General features: G+C 42.0%; 1 protein-coding gene across 2 annotated transcripts in view; it reads right to left on the bottom strand.

Moving 5' to 3' along the window:
- The window catches only part of HECW2 (HECT, C2 and WW domain containing E3 ubiquitin protein ligase 2), a 320,650-nt gene extending 308,560 nt beyond the window's left edge, over nucleotides 1–12,090 (bottom strand). Inside the window, exon 1 of one of the 2 annotated variants that reach the window (XM_036237069.1) lies at nucleotides 11,761–12,090. The gene's annotated coding sequence lies outside the window, so the exon portion shown is untranslated. Of the gene's footprint in view, nucleotides 1–11,025; nucleotides 11,134–11,760 lie in introns of those variants that run through there. The other variant, XM_036237068.1, reaches the window with a different exon arrangement.
- Nucleotides 12,091–12,417: the final 327 nt, after the last annotated feature.

The following is a 12,417-nucleotide window of genomic DNA, read 5'->3' as shown; positions in this document are numbered from 1 at the left end:
AGCACACAAAAAGATGCTCAACATTATTAGTCATTAGGGAAAAGCAAATCAAAACCACAATGAAATACCACTTCACACCCACTGGGATGTCTAAAATCAAAAAGGAAAAACAATAACAAGTGCTGGCAAGGATACGAAGAAATGAGAATCCTCGTACATTGCTGATTGGAACGTAAAATGGTTGCACTCACTCTGATTAACTATTTAGTGGATCCCCAAAATGATAAACATAGTTACCATATGACCCAGTAACTCCAAAACTAGGTGTATACCCAAGATAAATTCAAACATATACCCACACGAAAACTTTTACACAAATGCTTATAGCGGAATTATTTATAATAGCCAAAAAGTGAGAACATCTCAAATGTTCATCAACTGATGAACGGGTAAACAAAATTTGGCATACCTATAAAATACAATTTTAACTGGCTAGAAAAAGAGTGAAGTATTGATATACACTACAACAGAGATCAACCTTGAATATATTATAAGTAAAAGATGTTAGTTACAAAGGACTCCATATTATATAATTTTACTTGTATGAAATGTCTCTGTTATTCTATTTGTATGAAACTGTATGGAATAGGCAGATCTATAGAGATAGAAAGAGTAGTGGCCACCAGGGTCTGGGAGCAGGGGAACGGGGGAGTGACTTCTAATGGGTACAGAGTTGCTTTCGGGGGTGATGAAAAGGTTCTGGAATTACATAGTGGTGATGGTTGTAAATATGTTCGAACGTTGTAAATATATTAAACCACTTAATTGTATACTTTAAAATAGTGAATTTCATGGTATGTGGATATCTCCATAAAGTGATCTTTTTTTTTTTTAATCAGCAAGGAAAACAAATACCTACAGAATGACTTACCAAAAGAAAAAAATGATTATATTTTGTCTTACAATCACTTCAGGTCAACAAACATTGATTAGCTCAAGCTGTGCCAGATGCTGGGGATACAAAGACAAAAAATAAACAGTCCTGACCTTTGAGGAATTTCATTTTTAACAAGAAATATAATCAATAATAAATCTTGGAAAAGAATTTTGATTCCTTTCCCTAGTTTTCGGTCTCAAAATATACAAAATGCTAATTTTAATAAAACTTAAATTGAAAACCCAATTCCATCAAACTTTAAATATTAGCAGCCACCCCAATTCAACAATTCACATTCTATCTCAATCATACTTCTTTCCCAGCACAAAGTCCAAGTTGTGGTCTAGCCTCCTGGCCCTGGATGACCTGTTGCAGTCTGTGTTCCTAGTTTGGGTAGGTGAGGGGTGTAGAGGGGTGGAGGGGGGAATAGCCAAGTAATTCCTATGTCTCCATTTCCTCACCATCATCCCAGGACCTAAGTTTTATTCCTTTAGGCATTTAACTCTTTCCTTCAAACCCCATTAATTACTGAGGGTCTTCGGATATATATATATTTTTAAGTCAGGTCATCGAAGCAAATGTAGCTCCCTTCTTTTATGTCTTTTTCTTTCTTTTACTTAGCAAAAATCCAAAATGGTCCCAACCAAGACCAAAACACCTTTACCTGTGTCTGGTGCCCTACACTGAAAAGGACAGGTAGTCACACCACCGCATATGTTTTGCTGCTCTAGAACAGGAGTTGCAAAACAGATGCAGGAAACATACGAATTTTGTTTGGCCTGAGCTGTCTAAAAACATTTTAATAACCAACATATTACACTCAAGGGATGTTATACATAAAAACTTACATATTTTTAGCTTTATTTCAAAAATCTGAAGATTTAGGCATGCTGTACCAAATTCCCATGTGGCAACAACTGAATGAGCTGAGTGGTGACACTTTGCCCTCTGATGAAGAATGCCTCTCCATGATTCTCACCACCTCACAAGGTTTCTGTGCACAGCACAACCAGCTGGTTTCATGTGTGACCTGCTGCCCCTAGAGAGTTTGGATTTGAGACATATCCAAGTACTGAGAGTCAGAAGCTGTTTCCAGTCATAGAGAAGTGACCTCCTCCTTTATCTTTGGTGTTAGCTCGTATGGCCATGTCTCCTATCTTCGCCAAGCTCTCCTAGTTTCTCATTCCAACAGCTGCTTCACCTTTCTATAATCACTATCTTGCGTAACATCTAAGTATCAACCCACTTACTAAATCACTCTGGCGTACTCCCACAGAGGTATCTTCTGGTCTGGCAAGCTCCTCCAAGAAGCAGCGTCATTCCAGGCCACACAGCAGAAAGCACTGAAAATCTCATCCATAAACCAATGAAAACTTCATTTCCAGACTAACTTCTCTTCGAAGATAAATGGTCCTTCTAAATTCCCGAATTTTGAGTTAAAACAATAATTATCAACCTTTAATGTGCATATAACACATCTGGGGATCTTGTTAAAATACAAGTCTGGCATGGGAACTGAGATTCTGCATTTCTACCAAGCTTCCAGGTGATGCAGATGTAGTCTATGGACTACACTGAACGGCAAGGAGTTAGATTTACAGAAGAAGGAGGTTTCTAAGAAGAGGATTATCTGAATGCATTAGACCTCCAAGACTTGACTTTCTGCCACTTTAAAACTACAAAAATATAATTTTTTAGCAGTTGTGCCTATTTAATATCTGACTTATATAAGTAACAGCTTTTCATAATGGTCCATGGGAAATAAATTGATGGTTCCTTTAGTCATTAGGCATTGATCACTGTATATTCACTTTGTGATCAATAATGAACACTATACAGAGAGGTCGTCCAAGTTTCCATATATTCAGGGTGCTTAAAATCAAAGTGGCAAAAAGACTAACAGGAAACAAAATAACCAGTGTACCGCCTAAAGCAGAGGATCTTAGTTGCTATAAAATAGTGATTCCCAGGGGGTGGCATATCAACATCTGTGGGGAAGGGATGTCAAATGAAACACACTTCCCTCTATCCCCCTGCTCCTTACCATTATGATACTCCCTCTACCCCCACTCTTACTGTCAGTCAGTGGCAAAGGAAGCTGGACTTACTTTTAGAAATGCTGTATTCTTCCAAAAGATAAGATGGGGAAGAGATCATGAAAACGACCGTTTTTTACATTGTCTACAGAAAGGCAACGGAGATATGGAGCCTGGAGGAGTAGAATTGGTGGGCATTCCAGGTGGGAAGTGCTTTCTGTGGTACAATTACTGAGGTAAATATGAGTATGGAGTATTTATGAGAATGGAAAGAGAAGACCTGCCTAATTAAAATAAACCAGAGTACCCCCTTGGCCACCTTTCCATTCTGAGTGGAAGAAGCATAGAAGTGATCTTTTAAGAACTTGATGACTGCCTATTAAGACCATTACAGAAATATTTCTTCATAGAAGAGCTCATTTGCCTTTCAGGTCCTTTCCAATTTTTCCTCAACTGCAGAACAAAATTCGAATTTTCCTCTAACTTGTAATTCTAACTTGAATCACTTCCCTTGCCTGTTGTGAACCATAAGAAATGAGTAAAGAGAACATGGATAAGTAAAAGTCCTCATAAATCGAAGAGAAAGATAACCTATATAACTGCATCCAGGCAACTTCTACTGCTGCTCAGCATCCCCAGCTCTTTGAGACTGTTCTCATAGGTCTTATTCCCAACTATTATCGATCATTTTTGTGACTCTTCTCTGAACCCTGTTCAAGTTGTCCTCATCCCTCTCATACAGGCAAGTGATAAATCACACTTCAGTTCTTCCCTGACCACTCCGCCTAAAGGAGTATTAGCTACACTCCATTCTCTACCAAAGTCCCCCTTTACAGAGCACCTATCATATTCCTGACTGTGTTTTTTTTCACTTTTTACCTATGAAATATTTTAAAATGTATAAATTCATATAGTTCAGAAGTCAATTTAATAGGAGCTGATATACCACCATCCAGATTTAACAAATATAAATATTTTTGCCACATTTGCTTCGCAATTATATATGAATTTGTTTATCATGTCCATGTTTCCTTTTTTCCTACTAGGTTCTCTGCTTAATCTGGGCAAGGCCATGTCCAATTATTTCTTTTATACCTATCACTTAGCATGGAGCCTGACATATATAGACTATCAATGTCTATTCAACGAATAATGTATGAAGGGCTTCTCCCCTACGATTAAATAATGGTCATCACTATAGAAGAGTTATTAGACCAAAGACAATGACTCCATCTTTATTTAAGTTCAAAAAAGAAAGGAAATGGGTCTTTATTGAAGAATGAGGGTTCACATTTAAATGTGTGTTATATCTGGATATGCACATTAGAGTGCATTATTAGCTGAGCAAGGCACAGAACTTCCCTTCCCTAGAGGCCCTGGACAGCATATGCCTGCCTATGACATAGAGATATAGGAGATGAGCTCTCAACGCCTAATTTAAAGATGCCAACTCAATGGCTTAAAGAAAAAAAGAGCAAAGGAAGAGAAGAAGGAAAGGAGGGAAGAAGACAGAGAGAAAGGGAGAAAAGAAAGGAGAAAGAGAGGGAGACCTGTGGAAAAAGAATCTAAGAGCACTAGAGATCATTTATTGTTTCTAGCTTAGGTCAGGGGCAATAGAGGTTATGCCCTGAAAACCTTTAAGTATCATGTCCATTTTTCTGAAGTGAAGCCAAGCCTAAGGCAAAAGTATAAGAAAGGTCATGTCCAATTGTCAGATTTCTCCACCTTCTGCTTGCACCCACAGACACCTGGTATCTTAAAGCAAAAGCCTAAAAGCCTAGGTTCCCCGCGACCATGGTTCTCTATATGCTCCCAAACACCAAGCATATATTTGTACCCTCTCCCCATCAAAATTACTAGGTCTAAGTTCTATTTCTTTGTGCTCTTATTTTTCCACAGGACACTGAGAGGTAGTATGCTTATTTAAAGCTACGACTGAAAATACTACCTCCTTAACCCATTACAGTCAATGTGGATCTCCCATGATCTAATGAAAAAAACTTCTTAGTGCTAAGATTGTGGTAAAATGTATCTGGTGTAAGAGAAAATATTTCTAATCACTGTCGTGAAGAAACATTTGTCTTACTCCACAGAGAAAATATTATATGAGCGCATTTCCCTAATCAGCCGGCATACATTAGCATAGAGAAGCCCTATAACCACTGCTTATCACTCTGCACAGAACACTCCTATACTCAGCAGCCACGCACGATCTGACTACATTCAGTTTTCACTCTTTCTTTTAGTATTCGCTCGAGATCAGAAGGCACTACGTCTTTTCTGTGAATGGAGTAGCATGTGGATTGGCTTCAAGGTGCTTCTTTCCTTCATGAAGCCATCACCTCCTTATCTGAACATGAAACTATTACTCTGGCAGTCCTACCCCTTGAACAACTTTTCTGCTTTCCAAGATAATGATTAACCAAAAGAAAAATCTCTTCCCTTTAGCCTGAGTTTTCAGTGATAAATAAACAAAGCATCACCAAGCGCTCCTCCCTGAACAATTGCCAAGAGCTGATTCATTCTCTACATGACATCAGTGGTTTCATCCAACCATAAAGTGAAATATCTGCTAGCATGTACTTGATAGTAATCGCTCTTTCACACTCTTACTCCACTGACATTATGCAACAGCCAACCGTGTCACTTAACAAAAGAATTGTGTCAATAACTTCTGGTTTCTCTCTAGGGATAATGTTTGTCTTTTTAACTTTTCAGCTGATTTTCCAAGTGTTTCTTCAATAATATGATTCAATCTAATTTTTTTGCTACAAGGATCCTTTAATAAATGCTATAAGAGCTGTAGTCCCTTATCTACCTTCAGCAGTATAATACATTAATTTTGTAATGGAAAGCATTATTATGTGCTTGTCCTGGAAAACTTCGATAGTATAACAGAGAAGCCACTGTGCTTTGTTTGAAAATGACACCAAAACATCCATGGCTTCATGCCACTATTAGACAAAGTTTCATAACAGGCAATGACTGGGGATTAGGAGTGAATGGATGGTAAGCCCAATAACAAAGAGTTTTGAGACAGTCATCGTCATACTTCCATTTGTACTTTTCAATTTCAGGTACTGTTTTGAAATCATCACAGATTCCCTTGATTTTACACAGAGATTCACATCTTATATTTGCAGTGAAATTCGGTTCTCTAAGTTGGTTATGACATTCCGAACCGTAGCATTTACATTACTATTTCATCACTATTTTCACTCTTCGATGAACCACTTTTGAGCCACTGATCCATTTTTGTGAAATGGGGATACAATTTAAGACCAGCGACAACAACAACAAAATGCTATTTGAACAAATAAACAATAAGCAAACGACATAAAAAGTATATTAACCAAAATAAAGTACACCATATGAAATGTAAGCTAATTTGACCACTGCAGTTTTCACAGTACAACATAACTATTAATATTATGAGTTTTAAGAACACAATCGGATTTCTGCTGAAATCATAATTACTCTCATATCTCAAGGTCTTACATGTTCTGCCACTCCTACACCAGCTTTCTGATCTCACCTCTACCTCCCCTTCGGTTACCCCACCTCATCATGCTGGTCTTCTTGCTAATCTTTGAACACAACCAAACATATTTTCACCTTCAGGCCTTTGGAACTTTGCACTGGCTTTTCCCTCTGCTTGGAACACTCCAGTAACCTCTCTCACCTCCTTTTAAGTCTTTGTTAAGGTCTCTTTCACCATGAGAGCTACTCAACCATATTTATCCTGTTCTACTTTCTCTTTCTTCCAAAGCATTTACCTCCTCCTAGCGTGCTATATATAATTTACTTATTTATTTGGTTTATCTGGTCCCCACTCCCACCCCTCGACCCCCAATAGAATGCAAACTTAACAAGGGCAGAGATCTTTGTTTTATTTATTGGTACATCCCCAGCACCTAGATAAGAGAATGGCTCATAGAAGGTACTCAGTAAATAGTAGTGGAATGAATGAGTGAATAAAATTCTTTCATTTCTTTTCCTTTCTAACCATAAAACTGTCTGTGGATCTTACTTTGAGAATTAAACAGAAAATGGGGAGTCATCAAAGATTTTTAAATAAGAGAATTATACCAACGAATTGGTATTAGAACCACACAGGGTGAGAATATGGTTTAAAGTTTGGAAAGGTTAGATGCGGAGTTAGTTAAAAAGTCAATCCACGAAAAAGATGATGAAGGCCACAATTTTCCAAATGACTCAGCCTTCGCAAGTGGTTAATTTTAACACCACAAAACACATATCTATAAATATATGATCAATGTTTGTGTAAACATACACACTCATATGAATATATGCATGCACATACATAAACACATAGATGAACAAATCTAGAAGAAACTAAGAACATTTTTTTTTATCATACGGCTATTCTTTATATAAAAGCTAAGGACTTGGGTCATAGTTAAGACAACAGTACTTCATAGTTTTCTTGGGAGATCCCTAGTTTACGGTTTCTGATCTGGTGACCCTTCCAGTCAGTATCCCTTTTACTCTGGACAAAAAAAAATTACATAGTCTTCCTACTTATGAAAGAGACACATAAATTTCTTCTTATTCAGGCATGCTGACCAAGCTTTTGAGGATTTTAATGGACTGGGTATGGAAAAAGTGACAGCCATACTCAATTATAACACCTACTAGCCACCACTGCAATTGAACTATTTCAAACAGGTGATTCTTCAGCAAATGAGTACAGCAATTGCAGAAATAGGTGCCACGAGATTCATATATCTAGCTTTGGAACTCAAGCTTCCACCAGGTCACCTGCACAATCTCAAACCCCTGTGAGAATTTTCACGTGGTGAACAGGCTTACCAAGTTCTCCTCAGCAAGCCCCCTGTGTGAAAAGTGGAGACTCATACCCAAGACTGGAGTCAGAGGAGAAGATAGAAAACAAAAGCTCTTCTATAATCCTCATGGCTCAGAGAGCTTGGAAACTAGGAGAATGTGGAGTCAGGTCTTCACGACAACATTTGTATTCTGAACTCTCAGTAAATACCCAAAACTTGGACCAAACACTAGATCTTGAAATTTGCATTCATATCTGCTAGAGCCATGCATCATATCAGGTCTGCAAACAGGTTTTATTGGAGCTGCTCTCCCGAGTCACAGGAGTTGTTCCAATTCATGTCAGCCCTAAGTACATTGGCAAGTGTTAATTCTTACCATTCTTGACAGCAACGACATAGGCTTAGAGTCATACTGGACACCTAACAACTTAAAGATGTAACTATCTTATTTCTTGTATGTGTAAATAGATGACAAGCAAGCAATCAATTATTCTTCTACCTTCCTTGCTATTTTTTTCTGTATGCATATTTTGGTTTAATTTTTTTTTTTTTACCTTTCTTATGTTTGCATTTAACAAATAAAAAACTGAAATAATGATAGACTCAAAATCTGAGGTCAAGAGAGAGTGGTAAATAGTCAAGATATTTCAATATGTAGGATGACCACATAATTTATTGTCCAAACTAGGACACTTTTAAATGTGAAAGGGATGCATTTGATAATCTGATAAGATAGGTCAATAAGAATAAACTGAGACTGTAGCAGGCAAATCAGGAGGTACAGTCACCCTTCTAGTCCCTCAATTCATATCCCCATACAAAAGGCATCTTGTGTGTAAAGAAGCAACCTCTGCCTCTGTTATGTCAACCAAACTTCAAATGCAGTTCTCTCACTTTCACGCCAGAGCTTTCATGCAGGCCCTTTTTTTTCCACAACAGAACTGGAAATTCCCTCTCCAACACACCAGTCAAAACTGTTTCAAATTTTTCCCAAGAACGTAGGCAGCAACACCCTCGAATGTGGATCCAGGCCAGGTCCGCAGCTAGCCCCAGGCCTGGAGCCTCAGGTTTCTCTTAAAGGAACACTTCACAAGAGAGCAACCTGCTAAGAAGGTACACAGATACCAGCCACAGATTTAACAAGTATTTTGAATGTTAGATCCTTTCACCAATGCCAGGGTACATGCTAAAACTGGACAGAGCCCAAAAGCGACCTCTCTTGCAAAACACATTCATCCAGATGAGAGGCTATAGCATCTGCCCTCAACTACAGGTAACAACTTTTGTTTCTTTGCCTTTTGCTGAGATCAGTGGTGCAAAAGGCTTTAAAAGACTAAGAAAATATGTTTTCTCCCAAGATCACACTGCCCAAGTTAAACAGAGTCGATGCTTACTCTTATTCCATACTTCCTATTCAGAGGGGTATAACATTGCTCATATTCTTCATTAAATTTAGTCCCGTGGATGGAATATTAATTTACTGAAATATTTTCCCTCACATTCATAAAGAAGGAAGACCAATTTTGTAATCTAGTTGCAATCTACAGCACATAAAGATTTACAATGGTGGTAAAAGCAGCAAAGCTCCAGCTGGTTTATCTCAAAAGTTCAGAATGACTTTGATTTCCTTAGACTCCACAGTCATTCTTAAAGATTCATTGCCAAAGCCTGCCCAGTGCTGTGATGGAGGCAATGGTAAAGCTATCTATAGCTGAAAGTTGGGGGGGAAATGCTGGGAGTTAGGGAACCACTGGCCATGGAGATGATAGAAGAAACTTCTTTTGAATTCATGCAGATTGGACTAAAGTCCTTCCAGCCACTATGAGTCGAAGGACCCATTTGTTGAAATGATCAAGAACTAAAAAGTTGACCATTTTCCCCCCATAAATGGTACAATAATTTTAAATTCAAAGATTATTCTTTAATATAACTGTTTAAACTGCTTCACATAACCATAAATGAGGTCAAAATGTGCCAAAGAAACAATCAAAACAAACAGCTTAATAATTAGTTTTTAAATGTACAAAGATGGAAAAAATTAATTGGTCAGTCTGCTGGATGGTAAAGTTATAACACCTCATTTGGGAGATTAAAATTATGTTTTCCCCACCTCCACCCACCCTACCCCACCTCCCAACAGTGAAGTGGATAATTTCTGAGGAATACAATGGCCCTTTATGCTGGGCTTCTCTTGTCTGCTAAGGATGCCATCTGTCTCCCACACTGTATAAACAATCCCGGCAGGAATCTTCTGATGACCAAACAGATTAGCAACCTCCAGATTTTCACATGAATAATATCCCCATCCAGATTAGGCCTCTTGCTTCAGTAACTCCAAAGACAAACCCAATAACTGATCCTTCTTTGTTTATATGTAATGTGTCATTTTACAGATAACCTCTTGGAACACACAGCCATCTGCTGGGAAGGGTGGGGGAGGGAGCTCTCTCTAAGCAACGAAGAAATGAGCTCTCAAGGGAATAGGAGAAATAGTAAAATGAAAATCATACTTGTAAGACAAATAGATACATGAAATTTCACCAGGTCTAATAGAGGACTCCGCTAAAATATTTTTCTTCTAAATGACAAAAGTATAAAAAACTGTTCAAGAAAAGCTAAGTTTCACACTTTGACAGAGGTATATATATGTACAATAAGAATTCAAAGTTTGCTTGACTCCAGAAAAGTGAAAGTTGAAACATAACAGAAGTCTAAAGCCTACTGAAAGTTTGCCTACGGTCCACCTCTATCTAGGACGATCGCCAATGCCTGCCTTCTTGAAAATTAAATCTATTGATCCCTTGCAACTCTGAGAGCTCTCTATATTGTCGCCAAAGACTTCCAACTCCAAAAGAACTAAACGTGCCTGTAAAGATGTTCCTAGTAATAATAACAATAATAAATCAGGAGAAAACACGTGAGCACTGCTAACAGAGGAAAAGACAAGGCATGGAAGAGCCAGCCCTCTGCAGTTGCACGTCCTCGTAGACGTCTACGTCTAAATCTGCAGCCCCAGTTTCCTCCAGGCCCCAAGCCCCAGCAGAGGATATTTACAACACATTCCAAATCAAAAAGGAAATGAAGCCTCCTCTCCCTCAGTGATGCTTAGATGGCCCCGAATGTTTCAGCTCCCGGGATAACCAAACCTTGAAACGTGTCCCGGTGTCTCTCGCTCGCATTTTAGGGCAGCGGAAGTCAAAATGTCAAATGAATGACCGCGTTGGAGCGCGAGGGAGGAAAACAAAGCCACCTCCCGCTGTCCGGTACCTGCGGCGCGAGGGCCAGGCGGCGGCCGCGCACTCACCTGGAGCTCTGCAGACGGGGACCTGGCCACGGGACGGGAGGGCGCCCCCGCAGTCGGGGCCCCTGCGGCCCCGGTGCCCTCCGGCCGCTCGGCGCGCACCGCGGGGAAAGCTGGCAGCCGCGGGCGCCGCTGCGCTTCGCATGCAGCTCCTGGCTGCGGCAGCCGCTCCCACGGGGCCGAGGGACCCTGCGCCGCTGTCCCGGACCCCGCGACTCCAGGCAGCGGCTGAAGACGCGGCGCAGTGACAGAGAGCGCCCGGCGCGCCCCTCAGCGGCTCTCCCCGGCGCCCTGCTCAGCGGGCCGGGGCTGCGCTCGCCTTTGTGCGGGCATCTTCCTTCGCTGCCCGAGCTGCCCGAGCTGCCCGAGCTCCACGAGCGGCTCCGCGCCGCCGCCCACCCCCGGCTTACGCCGCGCCCCCCGCGCCCCCCGCCGATCGTGTCGAGTCAGCAGCGGCGGCGGCGGCGGGGACGCGCGAAGCCATGTCTCCCGCCCGCGCTCGGGGTTGCACCGCGGGTCCCGGCGCCGCGACGAGGTTTAGGGCCGAGCTCGGCGGCCCGGCAGCGCCCGGCTGCCCGCCGCTCGCTCTCCAGGCGTCGCCAGCGAGCCGCGCTCCGGCCATCCTGCGCCTCCCCTGCTGCGCTCCCGCCGGCCCGCCCGGCCTCCCGCGCGCCGCCACCTTCCTCCAGCCCCGCGGGCCCGAGCGCCCGCCCAACCCCTGCGCTGCGGCCCGCTCACCTCCGGCGTTGCTGCCGCCCCTCCCGCGAGAAGCCTCGGCAGCATCTGCCCGCACCTCCCTGCGGGGCGCTTGGCTGGGGGCCTCCTGCACGTCGGGGACCAGGGGAGGGATGGGGGTGAGACGGGAGGGACAGCCAGACCTTGGCCAGCCGAACCTTCCTGAGGAAGGTGCGGGAGAGCGGGGCGGGGGCAGCTGGGCGGAGGACGAATCCCGAGGCTGCGGAGGAGCCGGAGCTGCTCTCCTGCGTCGCCGAAGGATAGGAGGGTTCTGAGAGGCGCCACGGAGGAGGGAGGAGACCCTCTGAGGTCATGCACACAGAACTCTTCCTAAATCCCACGGGAAAGCTGAATGGAGGAGTGTCATGCCTCGGTTTCCCCAAGTGTAAGGACGACACGGTAATACTCGTCACCTACCTGGGGTGTGGTTGCCATTAAAAATGGATTATTGAAAGCGCTCGGAGCTCCTTTGCCTAAAGAGGGCACTAAAATTAAAAGCTTACCATACAAATACTTTCTGCTTTGTATTTACTTCTGTAGCATCTTCATTGACTCAGTCCCACTTAGGAGAAAGAGTAAAAACGCTGAAATGTAAGGATATTGGCCCCCTGTGCATGGTACCAATCCAGATATGGGAAAGATTTGCTAGATTTTACAGTT

The sequence above is a fragment of the Rousettus aegyptiacus genome, unplaced genomic scaffold (assembly GCF_014176215.1).
Source record: "Rousettus aegyptiacus isolate mRouAeg1 unplaced genomic scaffold, mRouAeg1.p scaffold_m13_p_2, whole genome shotgun sequence".
NCBI lineage: Eukaryota > Metazoa > Chordata > Mammalia > Chiroptera > Pteropodidae > Rousettus > Rousettus aegyptiacus.
Note: the sequence above shows the minus strand (reverse complement) of the source record. Positions and strands in the feature narration are given on the sequence as shown.